Here is a 23,092-nt window from a genome sequence, read left to right as displayed (position 1 = left end):
TGGAAATCCATGTTGTTGAAGCTATGCATAACCTCCATTCCTCGCACCATGTCCACCTTGTTCATGTGCCCATTGGGGAATTAATATGACAGAACAGGTCATATTATTCACTTGATTATTAAAACCTTCCTCTACTGAAGTCACCGTCTAGTGAACATTTTCATAGGACACGTTTATCTTCACGTTTTTTACCCACCGAGAACCGTCTCCACTGAGAACGGTCTATCCACATAGTCTTCCCCAGACCTCTTTGTCACCAATTTCCAATCATGTTCCTTCCAAGTCCCTGACCATCCAGCCAAACTATTGACAACAACCCCTGAATAAGTTTACAAATGCATATCTGGACACTTCTTCTTCCCAGAAAAATGAACAACCAGCTGTGCTGCTCAAAGTTCTGCCCACTGGGAGGATGTCCCTTCATTACTGCCCTTCAGGGATATCCCAGAAAGGAGATATAATGCTGCAGCTATCCACTTTCAGGTGGTATCTGTCTATTGTGCAGAACCATAGGTAAATTCCTCAATTAGCTGATCATAAGGAACTCCCAAAGAGACCATAGCTGTGGGCTAGGAAAGAAAAGTTCATGTGGCAGGAGTAGAGACCATGGGTAATTCTGCCACTTCCACATGTAATTTGTCTGTGCCTGCAGGGTCCACTCGAGCCTTATCTCATATATACCACTTGCATTTTATGATGCAGTGCGACTGTGCACACCCAACTTTATGGTTTGGCAGGTAAGAGAATACCCTGATCATGATAGGTAACTCAGGTCTCATGGTAATTTGAGGGTCCATGGCTAAGCATTCAGTCTCTACTAAGACCCAGTAATAGACTAAAAGCTGTTTCTCAAAAGGAAAGTAGTTATCTGCAAAAGATGGCAAGGCTTTGCTCCAAACTCCTAAAGGTCTGCAATGTGATTCTCTTATAGGGATCTGCCAAAGGCACCACAGCATCTCTGTTTGACACTCACATTTCCAGCACCATTGGATCTGCTGTATCATATGGCCCAAGTGACACAGCAACTTGCACAGCAGCCTGGTCCTGTCGCAGAGACTCTTCTTCCAGTCTCCACTCAAAACTAGCAGTTTTTCAGGTCACTGGGTAAATGAAATTAGCATATCCAAATGAGGAATTTGTTGTCTCAAAATTCCAAAGAGGCCAACTAGGCATTGTTCATCTTTTTCATTTATAGAAGGTGCCAGATGCAACAGCTTATCCATCACCTTAGAAAGGATATCTCAACATGCCCTACACCACTGGACACCTAGAAATGTCATTGAGCTGGAAAGTCCTTGAATTTTTGTTGGATTTCTCTCCCATCCTCTGACACACAAATGCCTTATCTATAAGTCTAGAGTAGTTGCTATGTCTTGCTCACTAGGTCCAATAGACATGATATGATTAATATAATGGACCACTGTGATGTCTTGTGGGAGGGTGAAATGATCAATGTTTCTGCAGACAAGATTATGGCATAAGGCTGGAGAGTTAATATACCCCTGAGGTAGGACAGTGAGGGTGTATTGTTGGCTTTACCTGTTGAAAGAAAATAATTTCTGGTGGTCCTTATCAACAGCAATTAAGTAAAAAGCATTTGCCAGAGCAGTCGTTATCTACGGGATACAAGGGAATGTGTTGATTTGCTCAAGCAATGATACCACATCTGGAATAGCAGCTACAATTGGAGTTACCACCTGGTTAAGTTTATGATAATCCACTGTCATCCTCCAAGACCTACCTGTTTTCTGCAGAGGCCAAATAGGAGAGTTAAATGAGGTTGTGGTGAGAATCACCACCCCTGCATCCTTCAAGTCCTTGATGGTGGCACTAATCTCTGTAATCCCCCCAGGGATCCAATATTGCTTTTAATTTACTATTTTTCTAGGTAGGGACAGTTCTAGTGGCTTCCACTTGGCCTTTCCTACCATAATACCTCTCACTCCATAACAAGAAACTGAATTCTGCCAGTGTTGAGTGTGTTTATTCCAATTACACATTCCAGAACTGGAGAAATAAACACAGAATGTTATTCTGGACCCACTGTGAGACAGATTTGAGCTAAAACTCCATCAGTTACCTATCTCCACAAGCCCCTACCCTGATCAGTATACCACAGCGATGTTTTAGGTCTCCTGGAGCTAATGTCACTTCTGAGCCAGTGTCTAATGATTCCTGAAATGTCTGAGCATTTCCTTTCCCCCATGCAGTTAACCTGGTAAAAAACCACAGGTCTCCAGTGGAATCGAATAGAGTGCTCAGATATAGACCCTCTCATCTATGGACATTTGATCTTTGATAAGGCAGTCAAGCCGACTCACCTGGGACAGAACAGTCTCTTCAATAAATGGTGCCTAGAGAACTGGATATCCATATGCAAAAGAATGAAAGAGGACCCGTATCTCACACCCTATACAAAAGTTAACTCAAAATGGATCAAAGATCTAAACATTAGGTCTAAGACCATAAAACAGTTAGAGGAAAATGTAGGGAGATATCTTATGAATCTTACAATTGGAGGCGGTTTTATGGACCTTAAACCTAAAGCAAGAGCACTGAAGAAAGAAAGAAATAAATGGGAGCTCCTCAAAATTAAACACTTTTGTGCATCAAAGAACTTCATCAAGAAAGTAGAAAGACAGCCTACACAATGGGAGACAACATTTGGAAACGACATATCAGATAAAGGTCTAGTATCCAGAATTTATAAAGAGATTGTTCAACTCAACAACAAAAAGACAGCCAACCCAATTACAAAATGGGAAAAAGACTTGAACAGACACATCTCAGAAGAGGAACTACAAATGGACAAAAGGCACATGAAGAGATGCTCAATGTCCATGGCCATTAGAGAAATGCAAATCAAAACCACAATGAGATATCATCTCACACCCACCAGAATGGCCATTATCAACAAAACAGAAAATGACAAGTGCTGGAGAGGATGTGGAGAAAGAGGCACACTTATCCACTGTTGGTGGGAATGTCAAATGGTGCAACCACTGTGGAAGGCAGTTTGGCGGTTCCTCAAAAAGCTGAATATAGAATTGCCATACAACCCAGCAATACCATTGCTAGGTATCTACTCAAAGAACTTAAGGGCAAAGACACAAACGGACATTTGCACACCAATGTTTATAGCAGCATTATTTACAATTGCAAAGAGATGGAAACAGCCAAAATGTCCATCAACAGACGAGTGGCTAAACAAACTGTGGTATATACATACGATGGAATATTATGCAGCTTTAAGACAGAATAAACTTATGAAGCATGTAATAACATGGATGGACCTAGAGAACATTATGCTGAGTGAGACTAGCCAAAAACTAAAGGACAAATATTGTATGGTCCCACTGATGTGAACCGACATTCGAGAATAAACTTGGAATATGTCATTGGTAACAGAGACCATCAGGAGTTAGAAATAGGGTAAGATAATGGGTAATTGGAGCTGAAGGGATACAGACTGTGCAACAGGACTGGATACAAAAACTCAAAAATGGACAGCACAATACTACCTAATTGTAATGTAATTATGTTAAAACACTGAATGAAGCTGCATCTGAGCTATAGTTTTTTTGTTTGTTTGTTTTGTTTTTTTATATATTTTTTTAATTTTTTCTCTCTATTATCATTTTATTTCTTTTTCTGTTGTCTTGCTATTTCTTTTTCTAAATCGATGCAAATGTACTAAGAAATGATGATCATACATCTATGTGATGATATTAAGAATTACTGATTGTATATGTAGAATGGAATGATTTCTAAATGTTGTGTTAATTTTTTTTTTAATTAATAAAAAAAAACAAAAAACCACAGGTCTCTTTGGGGAAGGGTGGGAAGAAGATTAACAGTAGAAATTTTGGGCAGTGTAACAGGGTCCTTTCCCAAGAGGACGTGGCCTTCCCTTCATTCAATGAGCTTTGGGTCTGTAAACAGTTGTCTCATGTCTGGGAATTGATTAAGAAACCATGACTCCCCATTTTTGTAATTCAGGTTAGACTTTTGTTCACTTGACCTAGAATTCTTCTGCTTATACAAATCAAGTAAAAATTTAGTATAAATTTTAAAGACTGCCCATCTATTTTACTTCTAAGTACCCCATGATCTACTATCCAATGCCATAGGTCTCTGAGTCAGACTATTTTAATTGATGTTTTGAGTCTGCTCTATATTGTGGTAGCCATTCCCACCTTGTCTTTGACAATTAAGTGCTGCCACTTGGCTTCTGCCAACCTGGGATCTGATCATCCCCAATGTGTTTAAGGATTCCAGCTCGGTGACCGCAGTTCCCACAGTAATATCTGACCTACAGAGAAGAGCAACCATGTAGCTCTTCAGAGATGATGGAGTTAGTCTTACAAATGCATTCCTCACAGTCCTAGTGAAAGGTGTGTCCTCTGGACATTCCTGGGGTGGGTGAGCAAGTTTTACGTGACAGATTCATTCTAACATTCCAGTCTCTCTAAGCCTCTGGATCCCCTCATCTACATTATACCAGGGCAGTTCTGGCATTTTGATCTCAGGTAATGTCAGCCACCTTTGGCTCATGTCTTAAGCAACCACCCAAACAAACCATTAACACCCTTTCTAATCCCTTGAGCTACAATATTGAATGCAGGATCTCTGCTTAGCGCGCCCATATGAAAAACTCAGCCTGATCCAACTTTATATTCTTTCCGCCACTATCCCACACCCACACTCCCACACATATTCCCCTGATTGTTGTCTGTATAAATTGGAAAAATTATGTAGTTCTTTTGGAGTATAGTGTGCCTTCTCATGGATCACACTTTGTACCTCACCTTTTTGGGCCTATTGGGACTTCAGTCTAGTTATAGGTCTGGAAGAAAATAGGGGTGATGATGAGTCCCAAGAAGAATTAGAAATTTCTTATGGGCCAATTACCTCAGGACTTTCCATTGCAGTTTCATCTGGTGAAATTAATCTGAAGATTCATCTCTTCAGACAGAGGAATGAGGGCTGTTTGCTCAGGGAAGGTGGTTACAGGTTTATCAGGTACAACAGGGTTGATCTCTTCAGGTGGAGGTTGGATGCCAAATTCTTCAAGGCAGACTGGAGGTCAGATGGCTGGGTCCTCAGAGCTGACCATTATAGCTTTCAGCAGAATCTACAATATCAATGCCCCCAACCCCGCTGTTATCAATTCATACATATCCATTCGAATTTTCAGGATCCCATTCCTTTCCAATCAAAGCCCTGTCAAAGTACAGCAGACACCCTGTAAAGTTAAGAATTTAGTTTGTGTTGTAATTCAGCCACTCACACAATGAGGCTCTTGGTCTGATTTTCAGAAATCTCAAGTCTGTGGCTACAAGAAATAAGATTTTATTTCAGGGCACACATAGAAACATTCACATTCTACCTGTGGCATGTAAGTTGAGAATTTGAAGATTTGAGCTCATCCCTTTCTTTTATAATGATATCCAGAATATTTAGGAGCAACCAGCCAACATTATTGTAACTTTTATTCCCAAAACTCTGATAAGGTGTCAGAAACACTCTCACCCAGACCCTTGCCACTTATAAGCATTTGAGTAGCCATATCCAGTGGTGATATTTTGAGTATCTCTATTGCCAACTCATGGTCATGGACTATCAGTGCTATTTTGATTTTTAGATATAGAGTCATTAGTGCCTTTGAATCTAATCAGATTAGAAAACAATTTTAAAAACCCCAGAACTAGTTCAAAAATCTCATCCTTAAGATTCTGTTTCTCAAGAATCACTCCCAACACCAAAACTGTATTGGTGAGGGCTCTCTAGGGAGACAGAAGCAGCAGGAGATATCTGTGAATATTATGAGGTTTTTTATTATTGTCTCATGCAACTGTGGTGATGGGCAAGTATGAATTCCAAAGGGGAGGCTGCAAGCTGGAGAAGGTTTCTGATGAATTCCCCAGGAGAAACTGGCTGGCTGAAGTAAAGATGGAAATTCGCTCTTACAACTGCTGAAATCATGATTTCTCCTGTAAAGCCTTCACCCAATTGGATTAAGCATCTCTTATTGCTGAAGGCAGTCTCCTCAGTTGATTGTAGATGTAATCAGGCACAGATGCAATCAACTTACTGGTGATTTAAGTCTACGCAATGTCCTCACAGTAACAATCAGGACAGCGCTTCTTGACCAAACAACTGGACACCATCTCCTGGCCGTGCTGATACATGAGCTTAACCATCACAGAGAGGAAGGGAAAATTCATTGTTTTCAATGAATGAAGAAAACATTCACAGCCCATGAGTCAAGCCCTAGCCATACCATATTCTACCCTTATGTAGGTTTCTAACATAAACCTTAAGAGTTTGATGATTTTATTATTATCATCCCCCTCTAACAGAGGAGATGACCAAGGCATAGAGACATGAAATAACTTTCCCAAGATGACACAGCTGGTACATATACTCATCTGTGTGTGTGATCAGTGTTGCTACAGACGGCCCTGGCATTGCTGGGACACATTTTTAGGATCTTTTCCCTCTCCTCTCTCCCCTATTAAGTAAGAACCATTCTTGGTCTTCACATCTTTTTTTCTGGGTTCTCACTCTTTTCCTATGATTTCTCTCCAGATAGCGTCTTCCTTTTAGCCTCACATGGAGAGGCTGAATCTTTTTCATATCTTTTATCAGCATCATGAGGTTACTGAAACAGAATAATCAACGACTTTCCTATTTCTGTCAGGCTGGGTCGTGTTCACTGTCTTGGGTGGGTTGAATTATGAGTCCCAGATAAATGCATGTTTTTTTATCTTAATCCCATTCTTGTGGGTGTGAATCCATTGTAAATAGGACCTTTTGAAGATGTTGTTTTTAACTAAGGTGTAGCCGAACAAATCCGGATGGGTCTTAAAATCCTATCACTGAGAAGCCACAGGGAGGTGCCAGAAGCCAGAAATCAGTGGAATTTAGAAGGCAAAGGAGAGGACATCACCATGTGTATTGCCATGTGCCAGGCAATGCCAAGGAACGCAAAGATTGTCAACGCGCTAGAACACTATGAACTCCAGGAGAAAACAAGCCTTCCAGCTTTCAAAACTGTGAGACAATAAATTTCCATTTTTTAAGCCAGCCCATTGTGTGGTATACCATAGCAGCCTGGGAAATTAAGGCACTGTCAAAACAGGGCCAGGTTAAGAAATTTAGTAGTCAAATGCCAAGACCCCAATCAGCTGTTATTCAATCCAGTGAATGTTTTATTTCTGATATTGTATTTTTTTTTTAGTTCTAGAATTTCTATTTGGTTATTTTTAACAGTTTCCATTTCTCTGTTAAGGTTCTATCCTCTCATTATGTCCATCCCTGCCCTTAAATCCATGAATGTATTTATAATAGCTATCAGTATTCTAAAGTTCTTTTCTGCTGATTCTATCATCTATGTTATCTCTGGATATGTTTTTATTTACCATTTTTTCTTCAGCTATGATTCCCATTTTCCTGGTTATTTGTATTTCTAGTGATTTTTGTTTGTTTTCTGGTAATTATGGATACTATATGGGCCAGTTTGAAAGAATTTATGTACCCTAGAAAAGCCATGTTTTAATCTTAATCAATCTTGTGGGAGCAACTGTTTCTTCTAATCCTTATTCAGTACTATAGATTGGAAACTTGATTAGGTTATCGCCACGGAGATGTGACTCACCAATTGTGGGTATTAACCTTTGATTAGATGGAGATGTGATGCCTCCCATTTCAGGTGAGTCTTGATTACTTTACTGGAATCCTTTAAAAGAGGAGGCTCTTTGGAGAAAGCTAGAGAATGATGAGAGCATCAGAGACACAAGAACTACAGAGTCCACCAGCCAGTGACCTTTGGAGATAAAGGAGGACACTCCTGGGGGAGCTTCATGAAGCAAGAGGCCTGGGAAAGAAGCTAGAAGACATCACCATGTTCACCATGTCCCTTTCCAGTTGAGAGAGAAACCCTGAACTTCATCAGCCTTTCTTTAATGAAGGTAACCTATTGTTGGTGCCTTAATTTGGACATTTTTATAGACTTGCTTTAACTGGGACATTTTCTCGCCTTAGAATTGTAAACTAGCAACTTACTAAATTCCCCTTTTTAAAAGCCATTCCATTTCTGGTGTATTGTATTCTGGCAGTTGGCAAACTGGAACACTATGTAACTGAGAATCTGAATTATGTTATCTTCCTTTAAGGAGTTTTGGGTTTGTTCTGGGTGGTAGCTCATTTTACTCTAAAGATAGAAAGGTATGGCCTTTCTGGGGTCTCAACTGAATGACCACAGTATACTGTGAGGTTTCTTTAATAGGAATAGTCAGGAATCCAGCATGTCCAAGTGCTATGAGATGAGCAAAATCTCTGATGCACCCAAGGCCCTCCAGTAGCTGTTTCCTGCCAGGTCTCTCTGGGTCTCACCCTGTGCACGTATAGCTTAGTACTAGGCCAAAGACTTAAGGGAACCCCATGAATATTCCAAATCAATATTTTTTAAACTCCCTAAGGGATTGTAATGTATAGCCAAGGTTGAAAACCACTGAACATTAATTTCCTAACTGCAAAAGAGCTGGGGGAAAAAATGCCAAAGAAAATGAAGAGGCCCCCTGGGTGCACTGATCCTGGGTAAAGTCATGTTGGCTGCATTAAAATGGCACCAACCTTGGAGACACAGTGGGACAGAATCCAGGTTAAACCACTGAGACAGGCTGTCTACTTCATGACCAGCTGCACTCACTCCTGATGTGGTTGAGTAACCCCCTATCTTAGTTTGCCACGTACTAAAACAATTACCATACAATGAGTTGTCTTAAACAATGGAAACTTACTGTCTCACACCTTTGAGGCTAGGAGAGGTCCAAAATCAAGGTGTCAGCATGACAATGCTTTCTTCCTGAAGACTGTGGCATTCTGGGGCTGGCTGCCTGCAATCCCTGGGGTGCTTGGCTTTTCTGCCACCTGGCAACGTCTTCCTCCTCCTCCAGCTGCCATTGATTTCTGACTTCTTCCCATGGCTTTCTCTCAGTCTGTGTCTGAATTTTATTCTGCTTAAAAGGACTCTGGTAATCTGTATTAAAGCCCAACTTGAGTCAGTTGGCCTCACCTTAACTAAAAATAGCATCTGCAAAAAATAAAAGGAAAAAGGAGAAAAAAAACAAAAAAAAAATAGCATCTTCAAAAGGTCCTATTTATAATGGATTCACACTGACAGGAATGCATTAAGATTAAAAACATGTCTTTTTGTGTGTGTGTGTGTGGTGTACATAATTCAACCTACCATGTCGCTTATAAGGCTTTCCTAGCACTTAAACTGCAGAAACTAAAGCGAAATGCGATCAAGAAAGAATTCTTTATGCACTAAAAGATCAGGAGAAAGAAATTCAGATCCACCCTTAGCGAATCTCTGTGAATTGTCACATTCTAATCAATCTTTCAGGTGTTGTAAAAAGGAATAAACTGTCATCCCTTCCCTCAGATAGCTTCCAGTCTAGTTGAAAATCCTAGTATATAGGGAACTAAATAAAATACATTTCAGATTGGGTTAGTTCCAGGGTATGGCAGAGATACAAAGAAAGTTCTTTTAGGAACACAGGTATTTGTAACTTTGAGATCTGGAAGTCTTCCCAGAGGGATAGCTTTGGTGCTGGGTCCCTTTCAGGATAAGAATGATTCCAATAGGGAAAGGAGAGAAGAGTATTCTAGGAAAAGAGAACATATGCAAGACATTCAGCTGGGAGAGTAAATGGAGCATTAGAAGGAATTTTGGAAGTTTAGTTTGGAAACATTTCAGCGGTAGAAGAGTAGTTTACCGACCAGCAGAAGTAAGACGGCTTCACACTCCACATCAGGTAAGAGGAATCACATTTAGGAAATAAAATATAATAACATAAACAGATCCTGCTGAGTTGTGGAACAGAGGCTTAGCAGCAGTCTAACGAGGGTGGAGTGGGGGGAAGATTTAAACAAACATGGTGTACAGAGAACCAGAGACGTCTGACTGTCTGAATCTAACCTGAGGAACATAACCTCACTGAAGTTACACATTGCATTTTAGCATAAAACTTTGGAGCACTAGCTTTATCCATGGATGGAGAGCCTTCTTGTTGCTTTTTACCTCCAGAGGACTACACAAAGTCAAAATAACCATGTGGCCTGGGAAGCTTTGTGATCAAGGACGCTTAATCAAAATGTGTTGAAGAGAACTCCTCTGCAGCCAGAAAGCATGAATCTGAGGCTTACCCCTGCTTTTACTGCACATTGTGCCCTTGAGAAAGTCCTTTAACTCCTCTGAGCCTCTGTTTCTGACCCTATAAAATGGGCGCATTGAAGCTTGCTCACCCTGCCCATCTCACAGGACTGTCAGGAAAGAGCAAATAACCCTATTTTCTACGGGAAATCTCCATTAAGTCTGGAGCACAATGGTGACCGCAAAGGGCTATTATTACTAATAATAAACAAGAAGAATTTGTGACAATGACCAGAATTTCCTGTTGAGACAAACCTTAAGCAAGGTAGGATGTTTTTCAATTCCAAAAGGAGAGTTATGCACTGGTATTGTTTCAGCATTCTCTGGGGAATAAAGGGTCTAGTGGCAATCAAGAATGACCCAACTTGTCCTAAAGATTCTTTATCTATTTAGCACAATTTCAATAGCTTTTGTTGTGTTCAGTAGCTTTTTGTTGTGCAGAACTCCCAAGAGTGTTGCTGACTATCTCGGCATAACTGATGGGAAATCGGTACATTATTCAATTTGATACATTTTTTCCTTACAAAAATGTCTCTTTCCACACAGAGACACTCATAAAATATCCCCAGCCCCAGGCTACCCTCATACACAATGCTGGGGCACGAAGTTAATCCATTTTATCAATGACCTCAGGAGTTTCCTCTATCTACCAAGAAAAGAGGGAAATGCAGGCCTGACAGCAAACCACTCGGCTGGAATCCTTCTCTCCTCTTCTATCAGCTCAGGATGAGATGGTGTCATGTAGACAGTTTGGTATTTGGAAATTTGTTAAAGAAGCGAGTGAGGGCGAAGGCCTCTGAGGGATACAGACATGTAACAGAAGGATTCTTTCTTGTTGCACTAATGATGCCTGGTGGTGATTTTGGTGACCTTTGGGCTGTGGTTTTTTATTTCATGTCATCACACGCCTTTCTTCATATCCCATCACAAATTGCCCGTGGATTCTGGTCCCAAATGGTGATCTGAAGCTTTGATGGAACGTTGTCTCCTAAATTTCTATTTAAATAATCAAACAACTAATAATGGGGAAAGTCTCATCTTCATAAGAACTTAGACAGGTTCCCCTCTTTTGCCAGCATTTTACAACACATCTCAAATTTTAATGTGTTCACAAAACCACCTGGGAATCTTATTAAAATGCAGATTCTGGTTTCAGAACATCTGGGGTGCAGTCCAATAATTTGCATTTCTAACGAATTCTCAGGTGAAGCTGATGCTACCGGCCTGGAGATTGTAGCTCAAGGAATAAGAAATTAGAAGACAAACTTGAAAAGTTCTTCCAGAACTCAGAGGAAATGATAAAAGAGATTTTTTTTTTTTAATGACCAAAGAGGTGTTGAGAAGAGATCCAAGGGCTCTCTTGGAACTTCTATAAACAAAAAAAAGGAACAGAAATTCTATATTTAAAGAGGAAGAAGAAGGCAGTGCTATCGAAGTTGTAATTGGGTTTCAACTTTAGAAAAACCAGTTGAGATAGTTTATCACATCACTATATCAAAACAGATATACTATATAATTATTTTGATAGATAACCAATGTCTTTTAAGAAAATTCAATGAACCTTCATCATTATTATTAATCATTATTATTATCGACCAAGAAGAGTACTTCCTTAAAGTGATAAATATACTCCTCATGAAACTAAATCCTCATTCACATCAGCAACGAGAATTGTGTTCACTCTCTTCAGTGTCAGTCTTGGTTTGCCTGGCTGCTATGACAAATAGCACACCAGGGATTGGCTTAAACTGTGGGCATGCACTGTCTCCTGGTTTGGAGATGAGCAGGTTTGTTTCCACCTGGGGTGGGCCACCATGTGAGGGTTGGCTTGCCACAGCCCTTGGGGTTCCCTGGCTCCCTTCACATGGCAGTGTCTCCTCCTTCCTGGCTTCTGTGGCTTCAGGGTCTCTCTATAAAGCCTCCAGTAATCCAGATTGAGGCCCGCCCTGATTCAATTTGCTGCACACATCTTTAAGAGGTCCTCTTCACAGCAGGTCCACACCCCACAGACGTGGATTGAGATTAGGAACACGTGTCTGGTGGGGAGCCAGATTTAGTCCACCATGATGTTATCAGCAGTGTCCTTCAAGTCCGATTAGGACAACCAGACACAAAAACGAAGTTAGGGCTGCTATTGGTCAGGATGATGTGGTTAAGTCATGGCTTAAACAGGACGAAGTGTTTCTGCTCTCCCCGACAGTGTAGACAGCAGCCGAGGCTTGCCGTGCTGCTCCACAAAGGCTGCAGAGACCCAGGCCCTGCAGGTCCTTCACACCATCATCCAAGACGTGCTCTCGCACTCATGATCCAGGGTGACAGCTGGAGCCGCTTCAAGATGCTGCAGCTGTCACAGGTGTTCAGGCCTCATGAATATGTGGTGCTTCCTTGGTCCTTCCATCCCTTCCTAGCAATATCCAGCCTATGTGTGCCCCACTAATTTAATGTATAACCTGCTGCCCAGCTACTTGCTTCCATCATTCACTAAAGCAGAATTTAAAAATCCTAAATAATACAGCAATGCACATTGCACAAAATATACTACATGAAAAATAACGAAGTGAATCTAGGAACTTGCTGATCATGTGGGGGAAAACTAAACTAGGTACTTACCTCACACCATTCACAAATTCCAAATGAATTAAAACTTTAATTCCCATGAAATGTCACATGAAAGCAGGACCAAAAAAAATAGGTGTGCCTGTTTAAATAACCTTGGAGTGGAAAAACTTAAATTTTTCAGGGAAGATGGAACATAAAATTATCACTAGATTTGATTCTTAATTTTAAAGAGCTGCATATTTCTTTAAAGGCCAAAATTGAACCAGAATAATGAAGTAAAGATCTGAAACTGATCTAGCAGACTAGCCAAGCTCCTCACCGATTCTACTAAGGATGGGTTGGTAGAGTTTATGATCTGCTTTTGCATTTTGTTCTTTGAAGGTTGATGTGTATATATAATTTTTCATTGTTTAGAATGTATTTGCTCAGTGGGGACAACCAAATCAATAGGCTGAGCCCTCAATCTTGGTGTTTGCCCCTATGAAGCTTATTCCTGCAAAGAATAGGCTAAATCTACTTTAAATTATGCCTAAGAGTTATCCCCAGAGAACCTCTTTTGTTGCTCAAATGCAGCCTCTCTCTCAAAGCCAACTCAGCAGGTGAACTCACTGCCCTCCCCCATTTTGTGGGACATGATTTCCAGGGGTGCAAATTTCCCTAGCAATGTGGAACAGAACTCCAGGGATGAGCCAGGACCTGGCATCAAGGGATTGAGAAAGCCTTCTTGGCCAAAAGGGAGATGAGAGAAATGAGACAAAATTAAGTTTTAGTGGCTGAGAGATTTCAAATAGAGTTGAGAGGGTATCCTGGAGGTTATTCTTATGCATTATATAGATATCCTTTTTTAGTTTATGGTGTATTGGAGTGGCCTGAAACTGCTGAACTGTGTTCCAGTAGCCTTGATTCTTGAGAATGAGTGTATAAGGATATAGCTTTTACAATGTAATTGTGTGATTGTGGAAGCCTTGTGTCTGATGCTCCTTTTATCCAGGGTGTGGACAGGCGAGTAAGAAAATAAAGATTAAAAAATAAATAATGGGGGGGAAGGGGGTAAATTAAATTGGGTAGATTGAAATACTAGTGGTCAATGAGAGGGAGGGATATGGGATATCTGAGCTTTTTCTTTTTATTTCTTTTTCTGGAGTGATGCAAATGTTCTAAAAATGATCATGGTGATGAATACACTATTACGTGATGATATTATGAGCCATTGATTATACGCCATGTATGGACCGTATATGTGTGAAGATTTGTCAACAAAAATATTTTTAAAAAACCATACTTGCTCAATATTGGATGAGCCTTGAAACATAATGTTAAATGAAAGAAGCCAGACCCAAAAGGCCACATATTGTATGATTCCATTTATATGAAAAGTCCAGAATAGACCGATCCCTAGAAACAGAAAGTGGATTCACTTTCTAGGACATGGGGGAAGGGACAATGGGGAGTGAGGGCTAATGGGTGTGGGTTTCTTTTGGGTTTGATGAAAATGTTCTGGAATAAGATAGAATGATGGCTGCTCATCCCTGTGAATATACTAGAAACCACTGAACTGCACACTTTAAAAGGAAGAATTGTATGGTATGGCACTATAGGTTGATTTTTTAAAAAGTATATGCCACAGTTCACTACCAAAAGTGGATTCAGTTCTTCTCAACTGAACCTGCAGTTATCTCCAAAAACTAGTGAGCTAAGAGAATCCCTTTTGCTCTGAGCAAGGCCCCTTCGAAGGATTTTTGCATCCTGCTGGACACAGAGGACAAAGGTCATCTCCTCACCTTCTGAAGGGGACCCCACATGGGGCTGCTTCCAGCCCCGGGGGAGCTCTAGCTCTGGATCCTCCAGACAACTCAAGAAAGTCTGCTTCTCATATACAAACTTGACCAAGTATGTGCTGAACTCCCAGTGGGTGACTCGGCCATCTGTGGTTTCAGAGCATTTCTGAGCTCTTGATTCCTAAACTGTGGCCTCGGACTCACAAGAACTGGGAGCTGCTCCCAGGACTCGGTTCACATCCCTTTCCAGCAACTCCGCGCCCGTGGCCTTCCATCAGCCTGATAGCATGTGGGTCACAGGCTCGGCACGGCAGAGCCGGAAGGAGACTTGGAGATTAAGCAGTCTGACCACCCCGGTTTTCATCTTCTCCAATCCCCATTAAATAGATGAGGTCCAGAGGAGAGAAGGGACCACCCCTAGATTGCCCAACAAATAAGTGAAGAAACTGGAATTAAATTAATTCAATTAAATTGCCCTGTCCCAGAACATATGGTTTTAAGTCCAATTATTTCTGTTGCAATAGTGACCTAAGTAACTCCCTCCCAATTAAATAGTCTCCCACACAGCGAAAAGCAAATGACATGGCACAAGACCAGCTCCAGGACAGGGGACTTAACCCTTTCAGGATGCTCCTGACAACCTTAGCAATTTGAAAGCCATGCTAGGATGGGCCTCTCAGGCAGACCCTGCTGAGAGCAGGCACTTTCTCCAAGTTCTCTCGGAAGAAGCAGACAGCCTTGTTCTTGACTGCAGATAGAATTGCTTAGAGGGACCCAACTATAGGCAGAGTTAATTTTATAGTGTCATAAAATAATGGTGGAAAGAGATCTCTGTCTTTCCTTGCCTTCTCCCCTCTACACCATTCCCAATGTAGCAATTTCCTCTGGGATGTTAGATATTCATTCATTCATTCATTCTCTATCTGTCCACATCTCTGTTTGTGTCCAAATTTCTTCTCCTCATCAGGACCCCCATCGTATTGCATCTTGGAAGTGCTCAATGGCAGAGGAGGGGAGAAGCTTTTCAGGCGTAAGGAGCTGGTGGGAAAGGCACAGAGCAGTAAGGAGCAAGGTGTTTGGGAACGGGGGGGGGGGGGGAACCAGGGCTTCTGGAATATGGCTCCTGGAACCATGTTAGTCGGCTCCCAGCTGGGTCGCCATCACCAAAATATGACTCTCCTGGGATAAGGTTAGGGACTGCGTTATCGATCCCCTTCTGAATTCCCAACACCTGACACAATGCCCAGCAATTTTTTATTGCCAAGTGAATGAATAAATGAAAAAAAAAGTTATGTATTAAGCTTTAACTACTACCACTATTATATTATCCCCCTTTAACAGGTGAGATGACTAAGGCACAGAGACACAAAATAACTTGCCCAAGATCACACAGCTAAAAGAGACCAGTTTGGTCTTTGAACCCAGATGTCAGCCAGGCTGTGACAGCACTGACCTGCGTGGCTAGTGTTGGTCCCCCACTGGTCGGGAAGCCCCTCTGGTTTTCTGGTCCCTATAGTCTGCTCTCTTAAGTGACTCTCTCTCAATGTAGTGGGAGAGGAAAGGTGGAGAGGCAGGCAGGGGTCCGACCAGGAGGGGACATCACAGCAGCCTCAGGACTCTGGACTCCATCTGAGAGCTGATGGAAGGTTTAACATAAGCCAATAAATGTTTCAGGAGGTTCTAGCCCAGAGTACTTTCAGTCCTTCTAAGTCCTGGACTTAGAAGCCAGGACAGATTTCCCAGGAAGAGGAAAATGGAAGTTCCCTTTGCTTTGTGTCCTGGTGAGCATGGTGAGAAATCTGCAAAGCAGTGTGTGGGACAAAAGCATAAAGGAGTTAAGGCTTTCTCCCTATGAAAGTTGCAAACAGCTGGCTCTTTTCTCTGCTCTAAATTTGGAACAGCCAGTTATCCACTTCCTCCTAATCAAGATAAGCCCAGGGCCGAGGATGGGGGCAATTGTGCTAGGTCATTTGATTGTCTTCCTCTTGGAAATCTTGAGCCAGCCACAGGGAAATTCTCTAGCCAAGGAAAAGAATCAAGGCCACCACCACGCTGCATCCTGATAAATTTACAGGTCCCCGGAGCCACAGGAGGAATCAATTCCAGTCCAAGGAGTTACGAAACATTTTTAAAAAGTGGAGCCAGTATTATAGCATCCAGGTCATGGAAAAAACATTCTCAAAGGACAAGAAAACAACACAAAATGTCTTCAACAGCAAGAAATTTAATGCTCATTGTTGTCCAAAAAAAAAAAAAACCCAGGCCAATTTAATAAAGGGGTTGTGTTCCTTCACCCACATAAAATGATGTTATGAAGCATTAGTGGGAAAAATTCTATTACAAATTATTGCTACTTTTTCCAGTGGTTCACAATTTTGTCATTAACCAAGCTTTATTTTTCAAACCTCATTCTTTGTTCTGACTACAAAACTAACACATATTCATTGCTGAAAATTTGGAAAATAAAGAGAAAGAAAGGAAAAATAAAAATCACTGTAACCCATCATGAACAAAGTTGTTTTTCGTTTTTACAAAAATTGTGATCCCTCTGTATATAGTTTTGTATTCTGTTTGCATTTAGCACTTATCAATAGCACCGTCCTCTAGATCCCATATTCTTCCAGAATGTCATTTTTATCATTTTTATTTATGGCTTAGGGTAGCTACATCACAATTAATTTAAGTTGACACCAGCCCTGTGGACACTCACCTCCTTTACAGTTTTCTGATTATGTAAATTTCATCTGAAGAATGTCCTCGTAAAAACATCTTTTTCCTGATCTCCAAGGCTTTCTTTAGGAAGGAGAATTACTACATCAAGAGCATGAAATTAAGGTTCTTGATATACAATGCCAAATTGCCTTCCATTTGTTGACCAAATGGTAATTGAGCGCCCATGGCACGGTTTGGGCACTGGGATACAGCTGTGGAAAAACAGACACGCTCTCTGCCCTGGAGAGACCCTTCCATGGGGGGGGGGGGCTGCTCCTTCCCAGCACAGGTGAACAATGCCTGGCCCAGCACTCCCTCACCTGCAGGAAGGTAGGTGCTTGTTTGTTTTTAAAGTAAACCTTGGCGACTCAATAGTTTTACTTTGCTATTCTTTGATTAGCATGTTTTTGCATAGATTTAGCAATGATCTCTTTTTTTTTTTTGGTGAATTGTCTTCTCATGCTCTTTTTTTCATATTAAAATGCCTCTTCATATTTGCAAAAGCTTTTTTTTTTTGTATTACTGTATGGCTGGGTCACATTTCATTCTTTTTCCATGTGGCTATCCTGTTATTGCAGCACCATTTGTTGAATTTTTGTCTGTTTGGTTTTGCCTGTTTGTTTGTTTGTTTTTTTGAAAATGCATGGACCGGGAATCAAACCCAGGTGTCCCACATGGGAGGCAAGAATTCTACCACTGAACTTACCCTTGCGCCCCAGAAGGTTTAGTATAGTTTAGTATTAACTCGCTCTCTACTATATCTACTATTTTTTTTTAATTTGCATTCTGGATATTTATAGTGCTGTTTTTTTAAAAAAGTGTCCAATTCAATGCTTTTTTTTTGTATATTCACAGATACAAGCAACTGTCATTAGAGTCAATTTTTGAAAATTTTCATCACCTCAAAAAGAAACGCCAGACTCAGTGGCCACCCCCCCCCAACCATATGCAACCACTAGCCTATTTTCTGTTTCTAGAGATTTCCCTACTTCGGTCTTTCGTGTGGACGGAACTGTCACATATGTGGTCTTTGGATCCTGGCTTCTTCACTCAGCATCATGTTTCTAACTTTTCATTCCATGGTAAATACTGGGCACCAAACAGGGCGTGGAGCAGGGGACCGAGATGGAAGCGGCCCCTGCCCTCGGGGACCTTGCAGACGGCGCAGCTCCACGAGTGGGAGGAAACCACGTGCCTGGTCCGTGCCAGAAGGGCATAACCCACTCGTGGGAGAACAAGGCAAGGGGATCTGACCCCGTGAGTGAGGGACCCCACTTCAGGAGCCCCCCTTCTAAGACGGAGACCCCAGAAGCAGAGGCTGAGCGGGGATGTATCCAGGAGTCCTCTTCAGGAGAAAGCTACGAGAGGAGCCAGGGCAGCCAAATGGGAAAGGCGAAAGGACCAAGCAAGGAGGGGGCTCCCCCAGTCTAACTCTGTCTTCATTGATAAATGCAATGTTTCTTTACCCCAGGCAAGGGTGGGTGGCGTTTGTGACCCTGTTCCCCTAGCCTGTCACTGCTTGTGGGCTGGCCCTGGGGGTGGGCGTGTCCTCTTCCACACCAGCAGCCCACCTCCTGCCGCTGGGCATGGGGAGGTGACCAGCTGTACCGCTGGGACATGTCAGAGAAAGTGAAAGAAGGCCGGTTTGGCAGGGGTGGCGGCTTTGCACTCAGCAGAGCTGGATTTGGCTTCAGGGTACAGAATGCAGGGGCTGCTGCCGACAGGGGCTGAAGAGATCTAGGGACAGCCAACTACTTTGGGCCATGCAAAATGACACAATTGCCCACCTTGGGGAGTCACGTACCGTCACCAGCAGGCTGCAGCCTGCAGACGCCCTGCACTCTGGAGACCAGTTTGTGTTCAAATCAGCCTTCCTTGAGACATCAAGAGGAACAGACAGATGGAAAGGACATCAACATCTCACAAAGTGGAAGGATCAACTCCAGGTGAAAGAGGTAGCAGCTCAGACTATGGGCGGGGCAGTGGGACCAAAGAGAAGTGGGTGCATTGAAAACACATTTAGGAATTAAAAACCACAGGGCTTCACTAAAGATCGGACATGGCACAGGGAATGGAGAAATGTCAAGGAGGCTCCCAGGTTTCCAGTTTGAGAACGTGGGTGGTGGCGTAGGATTCCCGGGGAAGGTTTGGGTCTAAAGTAAGGGGCTAGGGGAAGAGGACGTGCATTTGCAAATAAATTTTACCCTGAGATCTTCTAGGTTGAAAAATGCTAGCCAACATAGAACTGCGACAGGGCCCTGAATTAAAGACGCGTGTTCTGGACCCGGTTTCGCCCGTTTTTCTAGAACCCTGTGCAGGGCCCCTCGCCTCACGGAGCCTCAGTTTCTTCACCTGAAAGATGGAGGTGACAGTTCCTATTTCTAACTATGACATACTTGTATTGTGATCAAATAAAGAAGTGTAAATTAAAGTGCTTCCGGGATCACAGAACAGGACACGCTGCAAGAGACTAATTGATGCGACCCTTGCTGGCCAAGGCTCAGCTGACCCATAGAAGGTGCCTGGACGGACGGGGCCAGAGAAGACCTGAGCTCAGCAGCCCCATGCGTTTGGAGGTGGTTGTGGGTTCAAACTAATCACCATCTGATAGGTTCACTTAGATGCACCCAGCAACAGTGTCTCGGGTAGGAAGACAAATTGTTTCCCCATCATTAGTCTCTCTCTCTCTCCCCATCCTTACTCAGCAACAGTCTCCCCTGGCCCCATCTCTACGGCTTGCAAGAAAGATCTCACGCACCGAGCCATGTTAAGAAGAAGTGGCCAAAAAAGCTTGAAGTGTCTTCTTCCCAGGGGGACTTGCTACTCTACAGCAGAGGCACAGCCTTCTGCCAAAGGAGGGACTTCCCAGTGGTGGGATGGAGGGGCATGAGGGAGCTTACACAAAAGGTATCGAGAAGGCTCAGGGTGCTTGTTCTGGGTCTCCAGCAATCACCCCACCGAGGAACCCTGGCATGAGCACATGCACACATTCACATATGCACGTGTACATGCAAACACACACATGTATGTGCAGACACACGAGTGTGCAATAGGCACACATGCATGTGTGCACATGCACACATACATGCAAATGCGCAGACACATACAAACACACATGCATGTGCACATAGGCACACACACACACACACACACACACACACACACACACACACACAGCCCAGCAGTTAGGTGACGAGAGCTGGGCCCAGTCGTCTGGACTCACTCGAAGTTCAATCTTGAGCTTTTACTCGTCAAAGGCATTTCTGTTCGCCCTATGGAGCCCTTTTTCTTATCCATTCAGCTCGTACGGAAGACATCCTTCGGATCTGCTATGTGGGGGGAAACATGACCCATTTTACTCATTTTGAATAAACTAAAAATAACCATCCTCTCCATTTCCTGGAGCCAACAGACACTGTTTGGAAAGGACAGAGGAAAGAAAAACATGGAGTATGGAAAAAGTGCCCTGGTGTTCGGTGTGCAGAAGTCGGGCTTCAAAACCTGGTTCTTCCCGGGTCGGCTGGGGGGCCTTGAGGCAGCTCCCTGGCCCTCTCCAGGACCCCTGCAGCCACCCATCAAGCGAGAGGGTAGGCTGGACCCTCTGGCCTCTGCAATCCCTCCAACCCCGACGTCCTACTTTCCTGTGATGAAAGGGAGGTGAGGCATCTTCCTTTGCCAGCCACCCGTAGATGATTCATCTTTTTAATTTGGAAACTTTTCCAAGTTAATTTTGATGTGATCCTATTTGGTCAGAAATAAGTCATGACATCTTCCTCTCATTCCTGCCCAATGTCTGGAAACAGGAATCTCTCCACATAGCCTCCACTTCCTAGATTCCCGCCAGACGGCCTCTGAGCCTGGTGTCCGGCTCCCCGGTCCTTTGTTAAGGTCACCACAACCTCCTTGCAATTGACTTTCTAATAGATGTGTCTCTGGGCTAATCTCCCTTCACCTCGCAGAAGGCTTCCCACATAGGCAGCCATCCTCTCTTGCTTTTTGTTTGTCATGTCTTAGAATTGCATTGTGGTAAAATTTGCCATTTTAACCATTTTTCAGTATGTAATTTAGTGACCTTAATTATATTCGCAAAATTGTGCTAACATCACCACCATCCATCGCCAAACCTTCTCATCACCCTAAGCAGAAGCTCTGTACCCATTAAGCAGCAGCTCCCCAAGCCCCTCCTCCCAGCCTTTGGTGGTCTCCTTGTCTCTGTGAATTTGGATATTCTAGGTATTGCATGGAAATGGAATCACACAGTATTTGTCCTTTTGTGTCTGACTTCTTTCACTCAACATGATGTCTTCAAGCTTCATCTATATTGTCGCATGTATCAGGATGTTCCTTTTTACAGCTGCATAATACTCCATTGCATGGATACCGCCTTTTGTTTATCCATTCATCTGTTGGTGGACACTTGTGTTGCTTCCACTTTCGGTTGTTGTGAATAATGCCACTATGAACATTGGTGTGCAAATATCTGTTTGCGTCCCTGCTTTCAATTTTGGGGGGTATTGACCACGGGGTAGAATCGCTGGGTCATGTAGCAATTCTATGCTAAACTTTTTAAGGAACCGCCAAACTGTTTTCCACAGCAGATGTGCCATTTTGCATTCCCACCAGGGATCCTTGTGGATTCCACTTCTCCATATCTTCGTCAATACTTATTTTCCAATTTTCAGTAATGGTCAGGCTGGTGGGTGTAAGGTGGTCTCTCGCTGTGGTTAGGGTTTGTATCAGGTTCCCTGTTGGCCAACGCCCTCCCTTTCTTTCACCCCTCCCCTCCCTGGACCCTGCCCTAATACCTTGAGCCTCAGTGCTGTGCCATGTCATGGTTTGCACTGATGCACTTTCCCAATGTGAACTTTTTACCACCAAATTCTAGATTATCTGGGTCATTCATTCATTCATTCATTCATTCAAAATATTCATTGAGAGCCAACCATTTCCCAGGCACTGTATTAGCCACTGTGGATGTACAAGGCCAGCATTATCCCTGCCCTCCACGGAAGCGTCACGCATCCAACGGGCGAGTGCAGAGGTTCACGTATCATTGCAGGCGTGGCGCGCTCGCTGAAGGAAAGGCACCAGGGGCTGCGAGAGATGGAAATGAGGCAGAGGCCCTGGACAGGGGTCAGCGGGTGTCCTCTGGAAAGGGACATGGATGCTGAGATCAAAGGCCAGAAGGAGTGAGCAGCGGCAGGTGGAGAGGCCAGAGAATTGGGCTGGGGGAAGCGGCGAGGGCTTGGTGGGGGCGCCACCCTGAAAGGGGGTGTGAGGCGCTCGGCGGAGCCTTGTCCCAACAGCGCCCTGCTTTGCCCCCAGTGGGGTTTTGCAGAGTAGCTCTGGGAAAGCAGAGCCCCCTTCCGAGCCCCAGTGTCCCCTTGGCACTGCCCCTGGGTGACAGTCCAAAGGAGGCCAAAGCTTGGACAGTTTGAAGCCTGAAAAGGACCACAGAGAGACAGGGGCCGTCGGATGGGAACTGGCTCTAATTTATGTTTCCTAAAGAAGCTCTGTCGATTAGTGGGGACTGTGAAGGGGTGGGCGCCAGACAAAGGGTGAGCCACGCAGCCCAGTTCTCTTTGCTGACCCAGCCTCTTCCCCAGAGCTTTAGGATCAGAAATATTCTGAAGGAGAGGAGAGGGGAGAAACCCCCTTTCTCTGAGCATCCTTGCTGAGGACGGGCCCTCCTGCCTGCCCGGGGCCCGAAGCTGCCCTGGCCCTGCTTTCCTGTTATGCAGGGCGGGTGAGGGACCCGTCCGGGTTCCGCAGCTCAAGCCTCCCCGGGTGACCCAGAGTGCACGCCCTGCCCTAGCCACCC

This window comes from Tamandua tetradactyla, chromosome 2 (genome assembly GCF_023851605.1).
Source record: "Tamandua tetradactyla isolate mTamTet1 chromosome 2, mTamTet1.pri, whole genome shotgun sequence".
NCBI classification, from domain to species: domain Eukaryota; kingdom Metazoa; phylum Chordata; class Mammalia; order Pilosa; family Myrmecophagidae; genus Tamandua; species Tamandua tetradactyla.
Note: the sequence above shows the minus strand (reverse complement) of the source record.